The sequence below is a fragment of the Leptinotarsa decemlineata genome, unplaced genomic scaffold (assembly GCF_025532065.1).
Source record: "Leptinotarsa decemlineata unplaced genomic scaffold, Ldec_3_MD MMD2_P_RNA_scaffold_9, whole genome shotgun sequence".
Taxonomy (NCBI): Eukaryota; Metazoa; Arthropoda; class Insecta; order Coleoptera; family Chrysomelidae; genus Leptinotarsa; species Leptinotarsa decemlineata.
Genome location: NW_027412536.1, coordinates 13,858,518 through 13,875,407, shown reverse-complemented (window position 1 = coordinate 13,875,407; position 16,890 = coordinate 13,858,518). Strand labels below are relative to the sequence as shown.

At 36.1% G+C, this 16,890-nt stretch overlaps 1 protein-coding gene across 6 annotated transcripts in view; it reads left to right on the top strand.

Annotated features, from left to right (window-relative positions):
- Positions 1 to 3,948: 3,948 nt before the first annotated feature.
- LOC111505585 (T-box transcription factor bifid) overlaps positions 3,949 to 16,890 on the top strand; it is a 658,624-nt gene continuing 645,682 nt past the window's right edge. For 4 of the 6 annotated variants that reach the window (XM_074170655.1, XM_074170654.1, XM_074170653.1 and 1 more), the window contains exon 1: positions 3,950 to 4,194. The gene's annotated coding sequence lies outside the window, so the exon portion shown is untranslated. Of the gene's footprint in view, positions 4,195 to 16,890 lie in introns of all 6 variants that reach the window. The other 2 variants (XM_074170651.1, XM_074170650.1) reach the window with 1 other exon arrangement.

The window sequence follows — 16,890 nt, the reverse complement described above, 5'->3', positions numbered from 1 at the left end:
TCAATTGTGCTGTGAAGATATTTTTCTATAACATCCGATTTTTGAAATTATTAAAATCACCCAAATTGTTTACTCAAATCTTTTTGATTTAGTTTCCACCGTGATGTCTTATCAAAATGAACTTTTGTAGAACTGGTTTGGAGTAATCCTTAATGTAACTCTTATAGTTCAGTGAATTATTTGTGTATGAACAGAATGATGTAATGATATATTGTTTGAATCTATTTTGAATCATTTGAAGTTTCCTGTGTTGATCTGATATTCACTTGAAAATCTACATTGGATCATTTTTTGAGCTTTTGTAAAATAAAATGTTTTGTACTGGAAAACTATTGCTATCTTTGATATGCGTTTTCATCTTGGAATTATTATATTAGGTTTGATGTGTGAACACTTCTGTTGTATGAAAAAGATTTATGAAACTTCAAACTCATCTGAATTATTTATAGGTATCAGAATTTGAACAGCTGAGACTTTTCATATTCAATACATAATTGAAGTAAATCAATTTCACTTTTCTGAAAATTTGAAGATCAAATTGTTGAGAAGATGAATAAAGTTGTCCCTTGTCAAACAATTCATTATAGTGACTTTCTTATATGAGTACTTCTAAGTACTTTTAAAACCTTTTTTCTCATTTGTTATCTTGTATGAATATTATGGTGTACATGGCATTATGTCTTTTTAATTTATGTTTTGTTTATAAACGAATGGAATGTTCTCATACTAGCTTTGGAGAATCAGATCTGACATGTTTTCATTTTTTCCTTTTTGTGAGCTGTGAAACAAGTTCTAAATATAGCTAAATGCACATCATATGTGTATTGTACTATTCAACAAAATGTCTAGTCATTATTATCAAATTTTATCTAGCATTATATTCTGTGATTTTTTAGTTGTATAATGTACCATGTTAATTGCTATGATGACAGGTATTTCAGAAAATAATCATAAAGGACCAACTTCGTGTTCTAAGATTTTGAACCTTCATTTTATTGTTATTTGTGAATTGTTTTGCAAAATTTAATAAATGATGATATAAAATCTACCTGCATTTTATTCAGAACTGATTGTGGAAAATACCTCAGTACTTTCTGATATAGCCTTTTGACTATGTCATGACAGTCATAAGGAAGACTCCATATTTCTATTAAACTTGAGTTACATCAATAAAGTATAAACTCACCAAAAAAAAGACCATGACTATGAAATTACAATAAAATTAAATACCAGCAACAATTGAAAATTGAACAATCGAAAAGAAATGAAAATTAAAAGATTTCAAGCCGAATTACTTCAAGTACCACAATCATCTTCGGGTGTTGACTGGACTTATTACTCCGATAAATGACTATTTATAGATCATTTATCCGTTTAGCGGGAGCTGACCGTTTGGCAGGAGATGGCCGTTTTCTGCTTGATTTTGGGCTTCCATATGTTACGTATTTCTACGCTAGTTTGGCTGAATGCGTTGTTGGATAATATATATGCGGCTTCTTTGAATTTCCTCCTAAACCAGTGTTCCTCCCTGTGGATGATCTTGGTGGCTTTGTTTTCGTGATGCTGCTACGGATGGTGAAGGTGTCGTCAACGTATCTCAACCAGGTTCAGGCCAGAGTTTCAAACAACTCCATATATATGTTGGCTATAAGTGATAAAAGTGGCGATCCTGTTGGCAGTTCCCCATCTTGCATAAAGAATTCGTCCATCAGTTGGAAATAGCAGTTTCGTACACAGCAGCCTAGCAATTCTATGATAACTTCTATAGGTAAGTTTGTTTTATCTTGAAGTGCTTCTTCGACAGGAATGTTGGTGTGAAGGCTTTCCACGTCGAAACTGATTAGTTAATCTTGCTCTGTGACTTCGATTGCCCCTAGTAATTCGAAAAATGCCTAGAATTCTTCACAAAAGATAGCGTTTTTTCTTGTATTGGTTGTATTATTGGCAGTAAAAATCTGGACAAGTTTTGAGTAGCTGCATCTCTGGAGCTAATGATCGGTCTGAGTGGAACACCCTTCTTGTGATTTAGGGTAGTCCATACAAATGTGGGGCCTTACCGTGGTGCGCTGTTAGCGATGATCTCTCCTTTCCCGAAAAATAGACTTGGTGTTTTTTCAAAGTCTGGTACAACTTCCTTTCTATTGATGCAGTAGGGTCCCTTACGATCTTCGTACATTGACCCTTCTGAAGAACCTCTTCGATCTTCTGTTCGTAGAGATCAGTATCCATCACAAAAGTAGCGTTTCCCTTATCTGCAGGTAGGATTGATGTTGTTATCTCTACGTAGTCCGTTTAGAGCTCTTCATTGCTGATATTAGCTGTTGGAACTGGTTCTCGATCCAGCTATTCTCTGATTTTCCATCTAAATTCTTCAGCCTTGATCTAATCAAATCTAAAGCAAATGAACTTTAAACGTTCGTGCCAGTCTTCATATACCTACACAGTAGGTTTAATGGACTGACGCCTATCAGAAAACAACTACTCCCCTGGCTAATACCACGAAGGGCGTTAGATTATATCCGACAGGCGTCAGTGCAGGAATCTTTACAGAAAATTTCCTGCATATGCAATTGGCAAAACCAACTGCATATCCGTAGTTTGCCCGATTCCTCTGAATAAGGAAGAAAAACTTTCTTATTAGTCAATGGGCTATGCTTGAAGACTGGCAGTCAACAAATCTAAAGCAAATGAACTTTAAACGTTCAGGCCAGTCTCCATATACCTACATAGTAGGTTTAATGGACTGACGCCTGTCGGATATAATCCAACGCCCTTCGTGGTATTAGCTAGGGGAGTAGTTGTTTTCTAATAGGCGTCAGTCCATTAAACCTACTGTGTAGGTATATGGAGACTGGCCTGAACGTTTAAAGTTCATTTGCTTTAGATTTGTTGACTGCCAGTCTTCAAGCATAGCCCACTGACTAATAAGAAAGTCGATCTGATCAATAAGGGAATTGGTGGATTCCACTGCAGTAATTATCTTCAAAGTGGAGACGTTCGTGAGCGGACGGGAACTCATGTTGATGACGGTGGTAGCTTTGTATTTCTCCTGCTTTCGGTCTGCATTTGGGCATCGTTTCCTCACCAACTTTTCCCACTTCCATGTCTTGGCGGATCTTCAAGCACGTACTTTTAATCTTGACAAATATTGGTCCATGATCATCTTCCAAGGTCTTTCCTCTTATTTCTTCAAATCGTTCTGTGGCATCCTGCATCAGAGTTGACCTTTTCCAACGGTGGTTATTAACCACCGTTGTTCATCTAATACCTAAAAAATATGTAATTATTGAATCATTTCGGTACATTACCTAATATTGGACGATGAAAGGAGGTGGAAATAGAAATAACTATTTGCCAAGTAAATTTCCAATTGCAGGAATGATTAGAATAAACGTATACCTACATGAACATGACAACAACTAATAAAACATTTCTCATTTCATTTAGTAAAACACATATTTGCTACGAATGATACATTGTCAAAAACATCATTAGCTGAGTACACTTTTTCAGTAGGTATCACATCAGTAAGTTGATGCTGCTTGTGGATCCCTCTAACAGGTTGATGGAGAATGCCTCACCTCCATATCCATTTCATATTTTGAAATTCAAGGAAGGTTCTAATATACCTACACTTCAGAACACTTTCATTGATTAAATCCGTTATTTCAATCATTGTGCATATTTATAAAAAATCTCGAATTACGTTAAGCGCAAATTTGAAATCACATTCCATTGGGTAAAAAAATTATTCCTCAATCAAACACTTTCAGAGTGAGGGCTGCAACCCCTGAATTTTTAAAAAGAAAGTGGGAGCATTTGAAATATTGGCATTGTGTACTGAAAAATGTTATTGTTTGCGATTTTGATACAAGAATTATTGTTTGGGCATTTACATTTTTTTTAAATTTTGGCAACACCGCTTTGAATATTTTACAGATCAACGTAGTTGAAAGCAGTACGCAAAACATTATAGGTAGTTCGGAACGGAATCGGAAAAGAAAAAAACACATAGAGGTAGTACTCGCCATTGGTGTTATCGTTTCGGGTAGGTAAATAGTGAATTGTTATTTGAATTCAAAGACGCTCCTTTATTAGCAGTGCTTCTCCTAATCCCCCTGGAACCCATCCTAGTTTTCAACATTATTTTTTCCGAAAGCAGTTTGGATCAAAACAGCCAAAAACGAGAAATGGGTAAGTCTCAATCATAACTTTATTTAATCATCACCGAGTTATTATTCGGTGCATTCTGTGTTGGAGCTTCTTAGGTATATCCATTACAGAACATAGTTTTTGGTTCTATTCGAGTCGGATTGGTGGTTAGAAAACTTGGATTGGTTTTCTCTTTTCCGAGTTGATTATAACTTAAAAAAAGCTGAAGTAGTCAGGCCTGTAGCGGTGTTGTCAGATTGTTCAGTATAATGGGTCAAATAAAAATATAGGACAAGTTTGTATTGCTTGAATTTCGGAAGGTGAAATTTTCAATCAGACATCGGCTTTCATTGGGAAGTATTAAAGTCAAAATGGGTATGGTAGCAGATGGGAAATTTAAAATGTTGACAGCAAAAAAAGAGTCTCTTTTGTCGATTTTGTAGAAATTGTATGATGCATCAAAGTCATTGGGAACGGCCCAAGAAATTGCAGCTTTCGAAATATCATATTTGACTTTAGATAAGTTTGAAATAGATGATAAATTTGAACCAGATTATAAGCTGCTTTCACCCATTAATCAACTTTGTTGTTACATTCATATGACTGCAAAAGGAATCAAAATACCTCCTGGTTGGTCTAGTCAACCTGGTGGTACTAGCGGCAATATTATTAGGTATAATAGATAATAAACTTTCTCCCCTGCCAGAATTTTCGGGAGAAATACGACTGTGGGAAACGTTTCATTCGCAGTATGATTCACGATAATGCCTAAAGAGGCATTATTCAAATCTGCCAAAGGGCAGATTTGAATAAAATTCATTATTTAGTGGGAAGTTTACGAGGACCGGCCTCGGAAATTTCTGCGGGACTTTCTATCACCGGGGATAATTATAATATATTGTACAAGGCTCTGACCGAAAAATATGGAAAAAAACGGATGTTAGCGGACAGTTATTTACAAAAAATTTTTGATTTCAAGCAAGAAATTTAGATGCATTTCTAGAAAGATTTGATGTAGCGGTCTCGGCACTGAAAAAATTGAATTCACCGGATTTAGCAGATTTCATTTTGCTGTATCAGGCTTTGGCTAAGTTAGATCACAATTCTGTTAGGGTTTTTGAAATTAAACAATATAGTTCGAAAATTCATAAAAAATCAGGCAAAAGTTTTACATCGAGATAAAACAACATCGCTGTCGAATTATAGTAATCATAATAAACAAAGACAATCAAATCTTTTGTGGTAAATCAACAAAAAAGGGATGGAATGACATGCGTTTTTTGTCAGAAAACAGGTCATTACATGGGTAGATGTGGTAAATTCAAATACTTGTCACCGGGACAAAGATATGAAGCTGTTAGAGACAATGGCTGGTGCTAGAACTGTTTGTCAAATGACCACAGTGTAAAAAACTGTCCTAACGAGCGGTTGTGTATTGTGTGTTCTAAAAAACATCACATTTTGCTACATTTGGGAAAAACAAACTCAGTTACTGGATCGAATGGGGATGTGGCCTCAGGATCAAACAGTGAGAGGAGGGAAACAGTTAGTACTGATACATCAGCGGTTTATGTGCATTTGTGTTCTGAACCTAATGCCGTATATTTAAAGGATGATTCAAACTGTACAACTTTGCTTTCTTCTCTGGTGGCTAGATTTATTTTAGATTCTGTAAGTGAAGCCAATTTACTGACAATCGGGTGTTGTAAAAGGTTGGGCTTGAAGGTTTCGAAAAATTATTCTTCGGTATACGGTTTGGGAGGTTCGATTCAGGAAATTAAGGGAAGTACAGTTTTTACAGTTGTTTCCCGGTATAATCTACAAAAGAAATATACAATCAAGACACTAGTTCTTGATAAAATCACCAACGAATTGCCAAAATTTCAAATTGATATAAGCGCATTTCTCGCTTTACATGAGGTGGAATTAGTGGATAATAATTTCGATAAACGGAAATTGATGGGATTTTGGGAGTGGAAATTTTTGCTAATATATTGGAAGAAAGTCGGATTACTGGGGTAGCGGGTACTCCTGTAGTGGTAAAAACAACTTTAGATTATGTTGTAATGGAGGAAGTACCTAAAGGTTCGGTTTTGAATCCGGAAGAGATAGAATGTGAAAATATATATATTAGTTCTTCTAGTAGGGACTGCTCGGGACGGTATACAGTGGCGTAACGTTTAAAATTTCGCCGGAAAGTTTGGGTAATTCGCGGAGTACCTAATGCACAAGTCCGGTTACTTGGGAAAAAAGACTTGCAAGGGATCCAAATTTGCGAATTGAATACAATAAAGTAATTCATGATTTTATAGACCAAGGTCATATGAAATTATTGGATATTGACGCAAACGAAGCGCCGTCGTATTATATTGGTCATCATGTAGTGATTAAACCAAGTAGTACAAGCACTCCGGTGCGGATAGTTCTAGATGTTAGTGCCCTAACGGATATCTTATATCGGGGAAGCAAGTTGCAGGCAGATTTAGTTACTTTACCATTGAACTTTCAACTATTCACGGTATAGCATTGACCGCAGACGTTCGGCAGTTATATAGACAGATTAATGTTATAGAGAATCATTGACGTTATCAAAGGTAACTGTGGCGTTTTAGTCCAGATCGTCCAATTGACACTTACGATATAAAAGTTGTAGCTTTTGGATTAAAATCTTCACTTTTTTACGCACTATGAAGGGAAAAAATTCCACTGGCGGCGAAATTTGTGTCACGAGATATCTACGTGGATGATTTTTGCACGAGTATAAATTCGGAAAAGGAAGCTTCGCAATTGTATAAGAAATCAGTTGATTCATTTCAAGCTGGTTGTTTTGACTTAACAAAATGGGCTACAAATTCAAGGGCATTGTTGAATGAAATTCCAATAGAAAAGCGGTTAGTGGGAAATGTACTTTTCTCCTCGGATACACAGGTATTATGTTTACAATGGCATACAGAAACTGACGTTTTAAGTTTCAAGGTGCATAACCCGGATCAGAAATGTACACGGTGTCGGTGTTGGTTTGTTGGCACCTTTCATTTTGTATATTAAAATATTGATAAAAAATGTATGGACTTTGAAATTGGACAGGGATGAGAGGACTCCAGATGATATTTTAGAAATTTAAGGAAAGATACGATCCGAATGAAAAATTTAAAGTAACTTAGGCATATAGGAGCAAAAGAACGGAACTCTCAAATGGTTTAAGCTTTCGCGGATGCTAGTTTGAGTGCATATGGAGCTGTCGTATACTTACGTAGTGTACTATCGGATAATGATGTTGAAGATCAACTTGTGTGTGTCAAGTCAAAGGTATCTTCGGCTAAAAAGCGGTTGACAGTTCCTCGACTGGAACTTTTAGCAGCTCTTTTGCTTTCTAATTTGGTTAAATATAAAGAACGCATTTTGATCACAAAAACCTTAGCCTTTTCAGATTCTTCTATAGTTTTGAGCTGGGTAAGACAGTCTCAATCTAGAGATGTATTTGTTGCGAATCGGATCGCTCGAATTCAGGAAAATATACCCGAAGTTTCGTGGTACTACATCGAAGGTATTCAAAACCCTGCCGATTGTTTATCGCGTGGTCCATTTCCGGAACAATTAGTTAGACATCCTCAGTTATTATATGGACCCGCATTGATGATATTACCCTCAAATGAATGGCCTTGTTTTCTTGATGAGTGTAAAGATATCCGGAGGAAAGATATATTTGTACTGAATAATAATACGGGAATGGATTTTTATCCTCCATTATAATGGAGGATAAAACAGTAACAACAGATATTACAACAGTAATTACTGTTGAAAGTTCCTCAAAAATTAGTACTTGATCACCGATTACTCGATAAAGATGATTTTTTACCGCCTTGACGTTACTCTCCCACAACTCCATTCGATTCCGTTTATCCCTAACTCCGTTCCAAAAGAATTGAGGAGAGTTGAGGTATTCATGCAACTCTTTAAGGAATGATTTTGCCCCTACAATAACACGAGCTGGGCCTCTTCTAGCTATAAATCTTTTGAAAGCTTGTAAAAAATTGATAAAGAACCCACCAATTCCAAATGGATAGCTATCACCCCCATACAAGTAAATAAACTTACATGAGCTTTATGAACTGATGCATTTCGCTTCCTACCCATCGTAATTTTGAGTGGTCCGAAGTAATCGACCCCTGTATGTAGAAATGCACAAGCTACTCTAACTCTCTCAGCGGGTAAGTCCGCCATAAGTGGTTCTACATTCGGTTCCATGCGAAAACAATGATTACATTTGTGTATTATACTCCTAATTAAATTTCTTTCTCCTGAAATCCAATAGTTCTATCGCAAAATAGTCTCTAATAAGTGAGCACCAGTATGAAGATTGATCTTATGATGAAAATCTACCAAGTTTTCAGTAAGAACATCTTTAGCTGAAAGAACCAAAGGGTGTTTCTGACAAAAATTCAAATTTAAGTTTGCTAATCTACCCCCACCCTCAGCAAAACATCTTGCAAAAAAGGGTGTAATTTGATTAACCTAGATGTACAAGACTTATTTGACTTCAACATCTGAATTTCAATTTCGAAATGTTTAATTTGAACAAGTTTTATTAAAACCAACTCCGCAGTATGGAGATCCTTTGAAGAAATAATTTTTCCACTAGGAATCATTTTCAAAAATCTTAAAACCCATACAGTTATGCGTAAAATGTTATGCCATGAGGAATACCGCTCTAATACCTCTAATAATGACTCAAATTGAAGCCCTGTTGAATTCCAGACCTTCATGTCGTTTATCGGCAGATCCCACGGCCGCGGAAGCATTAACTCCAACACATTTTCTCACATTGACTCCTTTGCGGGATTTTTTTTCGGGGAATGTGACAGCGGTGCCTATTAATAGACTAAACCGATTTCAATTGATTGATAAAATAGTACAGGATTTTTGGAAATGCTGGGGGGTGGAATATTTAACGAGTCCACAAGTGCGTTCGAAATGGACTAAAGTAATGGACTAGTGTAACTGTGAGTTCAGTGATTATCCTGAAAACTGATAACGCCCCTCCCTTGCATTGGCCCTTGGCCGTGATTTCAGACATACATCCAGGAAAGGATGGCAGGGTGCGGAATGTCACCTTAAAAACCAGCAATGGAATATTCAAACGTCCTTTTGTGAAAATATGTCCTTTACCCACTTAATAAGTGAATATTATATTCTTATTTTTTGTTAATAGTTTTTTTTTACTTTTTGATTTACTGATGTTTGGTTGGACATTTCGACTTTAGTTCTTTGTTTTCGAAAAGTCTGAACAAAAATCAATTTTTCAGGCTCGGGGGTATGTTTGGTCATTTACATTTTTTTGTTTTAGTAAAAATTAGTTTAAGTTTTGGCAACACCGCTGGGAGTTTTGAATGTATAGAGATAGAGTATAGATCAACGTAGTTGAAAGTAGTACGGAAAACATTATAGTTCGGAACGGAATAGAAAAAGAAAATAAATATAGTTTGAAAAAAAATAAAAAAACACGCTTAAAAAATCCACATAAAAAGTTAAAAATAAATATGGTTCGAATAAACTGAAAAACACGCTTTTGAAGAACATCGAACTAAAAAGTTAATATTTTTTTTAATAATCTTAAAACAATAACGAAAAAAATACTAGTATATTATTGTGAAAAAAGCGTGTGCGCTAGATATACAAATATCATGACAGAAAGCGCCCACGCTTTTTTTCCAATAATACTAGTATTTTTCGATCGTTATTGTTTTGAGCTTGTTAAAAAACATATTTTTAATTTTTTAATTTGATGTTCTTTGAAAGCGTGTTTTTTTATTTTTTTGAACTACATTTATTTTTAACTTTATAGTTTGATGTTCTTTAAAAGCGTATTTTTTAGTTTTTTTAAAATTATATTTGTTTTACTTTTTAGTTTCATATGCTATGAAAGCATGTTTTTTTAGTTTTTTAAACTATATTTATTATTTTGATTTTCTTTTGAACAACCTATCAAAGAGGTTACGTACAGCGCCATCTGCCCGCGAATAGATCAAGTAATAATGTCGATAATTCTGTCAATACAGATCCCGAGCTTGAAAGTTACAAACGAACAAACATACATACAAACATACACACATACATACAGGTGAAGCTAATATAAAGCATGTAAAAACACATAGGGATGGTACTCTCCGGTGGTGTTATCGTATCGGGTAAATAGTGAATTGTTATTTGAATTCAAAGACGTTCCTTTATTAGCAGTGCTTCTCCTAATCCTCCTGGATCCCATCGTAGTTTTCAACATTATTTTTTCCGGAAGCAGTTCAGATCAAAACAACCAAAAAAGAGAAATGGTAAGTCTCAATCATAACTTTATTTTACCATCACTGAGTTATTATTTGATTCATTCTGTGTTGGATATTCTTATATCCATTACAGAACAATTATCATTTTGAAAATGAAATCATCTGATTGTCGAAAATCGTTACAGCGCAATGATAGGATCAACATTCAGTTCTAGATAATGTAAAAAACAAAGAAGGTCATGAATATTATTTGACGATGAATTTGATGGTTTGTTCATGGAAATTAAAAGCTGTGCAAATGATTTTCACTAATATACAATATGAATAAAGTTGGAGGGGAAAATATTTTGGAAGTTGAAAAAGTAATAGGAAATGATCAGAATCTGTTTCTCGAAAGGGTGAGACGATAGGGATTTGCTCTTATGCTATTTTCGTTCTCCCGACCTTGTTTCAGTTCGGGTTTGAACTTTTCTCGATATTTTTTTAATATTTCCGAGATATTCCTGTATATGCGATTGAGAAGTCTCATATAAGTTCTAGAAATATCTGTGTGAAAAGTTTTATATGGAATTCACATAGAGGTCAAACAATAACATTTAAAAACAAAATGAAAGTCTGGCGTTAAATTATTTTGAAACTCTTATCGAGGTTTATAAATGATATAAAGTAAGTCCTGTCTCTTGGACCACAATGGGTATAAAGTACTGGGCTATGCAGACGACTTAATCATCTTAGTCCAGGGCGGAAGTGTATGCTATTATAACGAATTAAAGAATTAACTGTCTTAAACGAATTTATTTTAACAATACTTCACTATCACAACTAATTTATTTACATCACTCAGTAATTAACGCTTAATTTATCTTCACCGTCTGTTAACCGCTCGATTCGCTTTCTTGGTACAGACTCCTACTCGGGACGGAGAGTGACGTTTTTATATCGTCAACGAACGTTCGGGATCCCTCTGCGGATTTCGGGACCCATCCGGACATTTCGCGATGCGTCATGCGTTTGCTGACTGGGACACCGGTCAGGGCCGGCTTCAGATTCATTACACTATCATGCAGTGTGCAAGGCTTATTAAATTGAGACCTCAAAGAAATGAGCGGATCAATATTTTTACAGACAGCAAGAGCGCACTAGGGGCTCTGACAAACCCGGAGGTGACATCAAACTGGTCTGGGAATGCCATGAACTTGCAAACTGGATGCCAGGGCATTCAGGAATCACAGGTAATGATAAAGCTGATGAATGCGCTAGACGCCGATCATCAACTTCATATATAGGTCCTGAACCAGCTCTGGGGGTACCAAAAACATTGATACGAAACCAGATTAGGACACGGACCAATAAGAAGCACACAGAGTACTGGGCAAAAGTACCTGGCAACAAACACAGTAGAACCTTCATTAGGAAACCGTCCGAGAAAAGAACCGAAGAACTACTTCAATATAGTAGGGACCTGCTCAGAATAATTGCAGAGTTACTAACCGGTCATTGTCCGCTTAGAGAACACCTGAATGAAATGGGGCTGTATAATGGAGACCTCAGCTGCAGATTATGCAACGAAGGGATAGAAACAGCTCTACACATCTTATGCGAATGTGAGGCACTGAATCACAGGAGGCAGGCAATACATGAACGTACAAAATTACGTCCAGAAGAATATGACGAACATCCAACACGGAACCTGAACAAACTAGTACAGGGAACGAGACTGATGGAATGGGTGTAATGAGAAGATGGGAGAATAAACGCAATAAGCCCAACAGGCTGCAGTGTTTTCTGGAGACTTGGACTAAATGGACAAGTCAGACAGCTCCCAAGGTACCAAAAAAAAATCCGTAAAAGCAATTTTTCACAGAATGAAACTTATTCATAAGAGCTATCAGGTGAATGAAGATATTTTGATAACTCTATGAACATCACATTTGGAATCAAAAAAATTTCTTGATTTGCAAACAAAATATAGTGGATAATTATCGTCATATGTGAGGTGTAGAGACAGTGTTCAAGCGACATCTCCAAAATTATTTATTTGATATTTTTGAAAAAGAATGTCATTCTTAGATTATTGGTTGATTCTTCTGAAAAAAAAAGATCGAATTCCTTCCCCAATATCGGTAACAAGTAGGTGAATGCTGAATTAATATAAATTACAATATTTTCTTCGGAAAGAATCTGTTGACATTGAAAATAAATCTATATGTATATTTACATGTATATAGTATTTAGTATAAAAGAGCTGAATAGTATGATTCAAAAGTTTTTCAGAAATAATCAGACTACGTGTAAATCATCTCAGCACGGCACTGTTTTTAAGGAACTATCCATTTGGCTGAACATGGCTACTATGTTCTTACCAATTCTTTTATTCTCCCCAACTCCATCTAACGGTGAATTTGATTTCTTCTACTGCATTTCAATATGGCTTCTATCAAGTTTTTGTCTTCTCCATGAGATGGCACTAGATATCACATTTGGCGCTTTTATAGTAACAATTTTGTAACGAAAACTGAAGTTGTTTAATTGTAGTCTTGGAAGATATCGGTTTTTATTAATTCTATGAAGGTAACACCATCACATTAGTACGAGGTAAGTGATTATGATGCACTGTTTGGAACCTTTGGTGTAGTAATGAATATAACTGGAGTTTTTTCCCAACACCAAATCGTTATTTTTATCACCTCGACACGTGTTTCGATCACCAAGTGATCATCTTCAAGAGGAAGATTAAACTGGTAAGTGATATCTAATAATTCATCTGAGTCACTTCGTCACACGCAGATTTTTTTTTTGAGATTTCTGTTCTGTTATCATCTTGTGAAAATTTTGATTCACTGTATACCTAAGTCAGAAATTACAATTTTCAGACACCTATCATTGACGGACAGTTGAAAATCGTCTTTTTGAGTTTTTGTACCGACACACTAGCACAGAATATATGAACGAATAACGTATGCAAAATATTTCTCTGAAGCCACAATTTTAGAAAGTGATGAAAACAATAGATATTCAGACAATTGCACATTCCAAACATGTATTCGTTTTTAGTGAAGTCCATCGCTTTGGCAAAAGGCAAACGTGCATTTTTAAATACATTCAAATTCGTAGGGGTTGCAATGTTTGAATAATAATGATAATAATAATGATAATAATAATAATATACTTCAAGAATAAATCTTGTGGACAAAGCTTGTGAAAAATAAATACAAATGTAAATATAGAAATATAAAATGTGAATGTAAAAACACCTACAAAAGAGTTAAGTCAGAATATACACTATAGTTCAACGTCTAAATTTTATATCAACATGGTTGTGTACAGATTTGTTTAAAAATATTATCAACACTTATATAATAGACATATAAACATATATACTTATATATAATATTACATAAATATACACACTCATTGCACCAGACAATCAAACATTTCAATCCAAACAAGAATATAAAGAAAAATCTTATATAACCTAAATTCAAATATGCATATTTTGTCATGTAAATTTATCATTATATAACTCTTGCAAATTATAATAGGGTATATCGGTCAAAAATATTTTTACTCTTATTCTAAAACATTTTGTTGGTCAAATTTGCCTGTCTTATATCTGATCCCATTGACCCCATTGTAATATCTGTATCTGTAGAGTAGGGAGGGTGAGTGTAAGCCCACGCACTTAGGCCACATGTGACCCATTGTACATCCTCCCGAGGAGTTGTCCTCCTAGGTCATCGTCCATCCTGTCCTTTCCAGGAAGGTGGACAGGTCGCTGGGAGACATCTCCTTTATATCGGCAGGTGTAGGCCAAGACTCGCCGAACACACACTATCTTATTGACGATAACTCCGGGCACTCGCACAGGACATGCCTGACAGTCTCATCTTCCTGTTCACACATCCTGCATAGAGGTGTGTCCACTAGCCCCATATTATGTAGGTGTTTCCTTAGCTGACAGTGGCCAGTCAGAAATCCTACTGTAAGGCGTATATTGTTCCTGGTCATCGCCAGATATTACTTCGGCGCCAGCTTCCCAGGGTCGCCCAAGGTGATCCTGGCAAGATTACATCCTTTGATTTCATCCCATCTCTTTAGAGATTGAGCATGGGTGTAACTTTTGACTAGTTCCGCAAGTGTCGAAGTCATCAGGCCGTGGGTGCCACTTGGTCCTAAAATTCTTAGTCCAGCCGCTTCCTTGGCTAAAGAGTCGGCAATGCGATTACCTTTACTCCTGTCGTGCCCTTTAACCCACCTCAGGATAATGTTATTATCTACCGAGGCTTTGGCTAAATCTTGGTGGCACTCTAGTGCTAGCCCTGAAGTAACACGGTGTCTGTTCAAGGCTAATAGTGCTTGTCTGCTATCAGTGCAGATTGTTATGTTTTTGCCAAAAATTCTTTTCTTGGTTATTTCTTTTGTGGCGATTGAGATACCAGCCAGTTCTGTTTGGACCACGCTGGTATTTCTTCCCATTCCCCACTTAATCCTTAGGCTTAGTGATCTGGAGTACACTCCACATCCTGAGCCTTCTTTGGTTTTGTAGGGTTTATTATACACAAACCTGGGTTCAATTGCATCACTTGTTGCCTGCAGCAGAGGTTGCGCAGTAAGCGCTTCCCGCCATAGGCCCAACCTCAATCGACCCATTCCTACTTCTAGGTTTACACCAGCCGTGTGCAATCGTACCATGGCCATTAACGCAACCTCCTTAACGTACAGGTCCAGAGGGGTCAGACCCGTGATTAATTCCATTGCCGCGGTTGGTGTTGTTCTCATGGCTCCTGTGATGTTTAAACAAGCCAGTCGCTGTATTTGATATAATTTTTGGATGGCCGTTGCTTGTAGAACTTTCGGTCCCCGTGCAATGGCTCCATACGTTAACATAGGTCTTATTATTGCAGTGTAGATCCAGGCGACTACACGGGGTGAAAGACCCCATGCGCGTCCCACTGTCCTCCGACATTGCTCATAAGGCACGTATGCTCTTTTTGCTCTACTCTGTAGGTGAGTAGCATAAAGAGAGAGTAGCATAAATATACACACTCAGTGCACCAGACAATAAAACATTTCAATCCAAACAAGAATATAAAGAAAAATCTTATATAACCTAAATTCAAATATGCATATTTTGTCATGTAAATTTATCATTATATAACTCTTGCAAATTATAATAGGGTATATCGGTCAAAAATGTTTTTACTCTTATTCTAAAACATTTTGTTGGTCAAATTTGCCTGTCTTATATCTGACCCCATTGACCCCATTGTAATAAATAGAATTCCTGACCAAATTTGTTGAAGGAATTGGCAATTTCAACGCGGTGGAACGGGTGCTATAAGAATAGCATGAAGCCTCAAACAGGAACATATTTTTGTAAATGAGGCAAATCGATTCCAAAATGAACAAAGCAATCACTGTTAAAATCTTTTGCTCAACGAATTTGTGTCTGCAAATTTATTGAAGTTACTCTTACTGCATAACATCCAGAACAAATTTTACTTTCAAGTTGTGTGATATGTTCAATAAATTTGAGCTTATTGTCAATGTGAATACTTAGAAGTTTTCTTGATCACTAAGTTATCACCAAAGTGGTTATCCATCGCGAAAACTTCTGTGGATTTTATATATTTCCTTTTAACTGGCCAATGCTGGACCAGCTTTTTTGGTTTCATATTTGCATAACTTGTAATTTCATTTCGAAGAAAATCGTTTTTGTTTTCGAGATCTTCCTAGTTTACTCACTTTTTCATATCTTTCTCACCATGGACGATGGGATTTCATCCGTATATTTATCACTAGCGATCCCCCTCGGTTTTGCACGGGTGCAATGCTGATAGTAAATACACATCGCTGCTAATCATACGACCTTCGACGCACTATTAATTGGCACGCACCGTCGGCCCCCTGGCCGGTACCGCCGCAACCACCAGCATTTTAAATCTGTAATATCCTCGAAAATATTTATTTAAATTACATGCTGTATAGGGTCATATTGATCTATATTGAATGCACAATGTATTAAGATAAGGATAAGGATTAATGCTGTATTGCTTGAAATTGCTTCGTAAAAAAGTGAAGAATGAAAAATGGTTATTGTGGGTTGAGAAATAGACCTTTTTAAGGTGTACACTACTTTAGTATATTATTTTGATCTATTTCGAAGGGTTCAGCCAGCGTTTGCAATGTAAGCAAAAAAAAGTGTTTGTTCACGACATTTCATTAGAAACATCTAAAATTATCAGTGTTTTTCTACTATATTATGCATGTTATATACAGTCTGTAAAAGCCAAATGGAATAAATTCATTATTTCGGTTACGGTACATAATTTAATAAAATCCCGAAACACGTCAAATGTAAATTATAGTTTGACATTATTCAACGTGAAAATGTCACCCCTACCTTCAACCCCCTTCGAATAACAGGTACAACAACAAATTTTTTAAATGGAAAGTA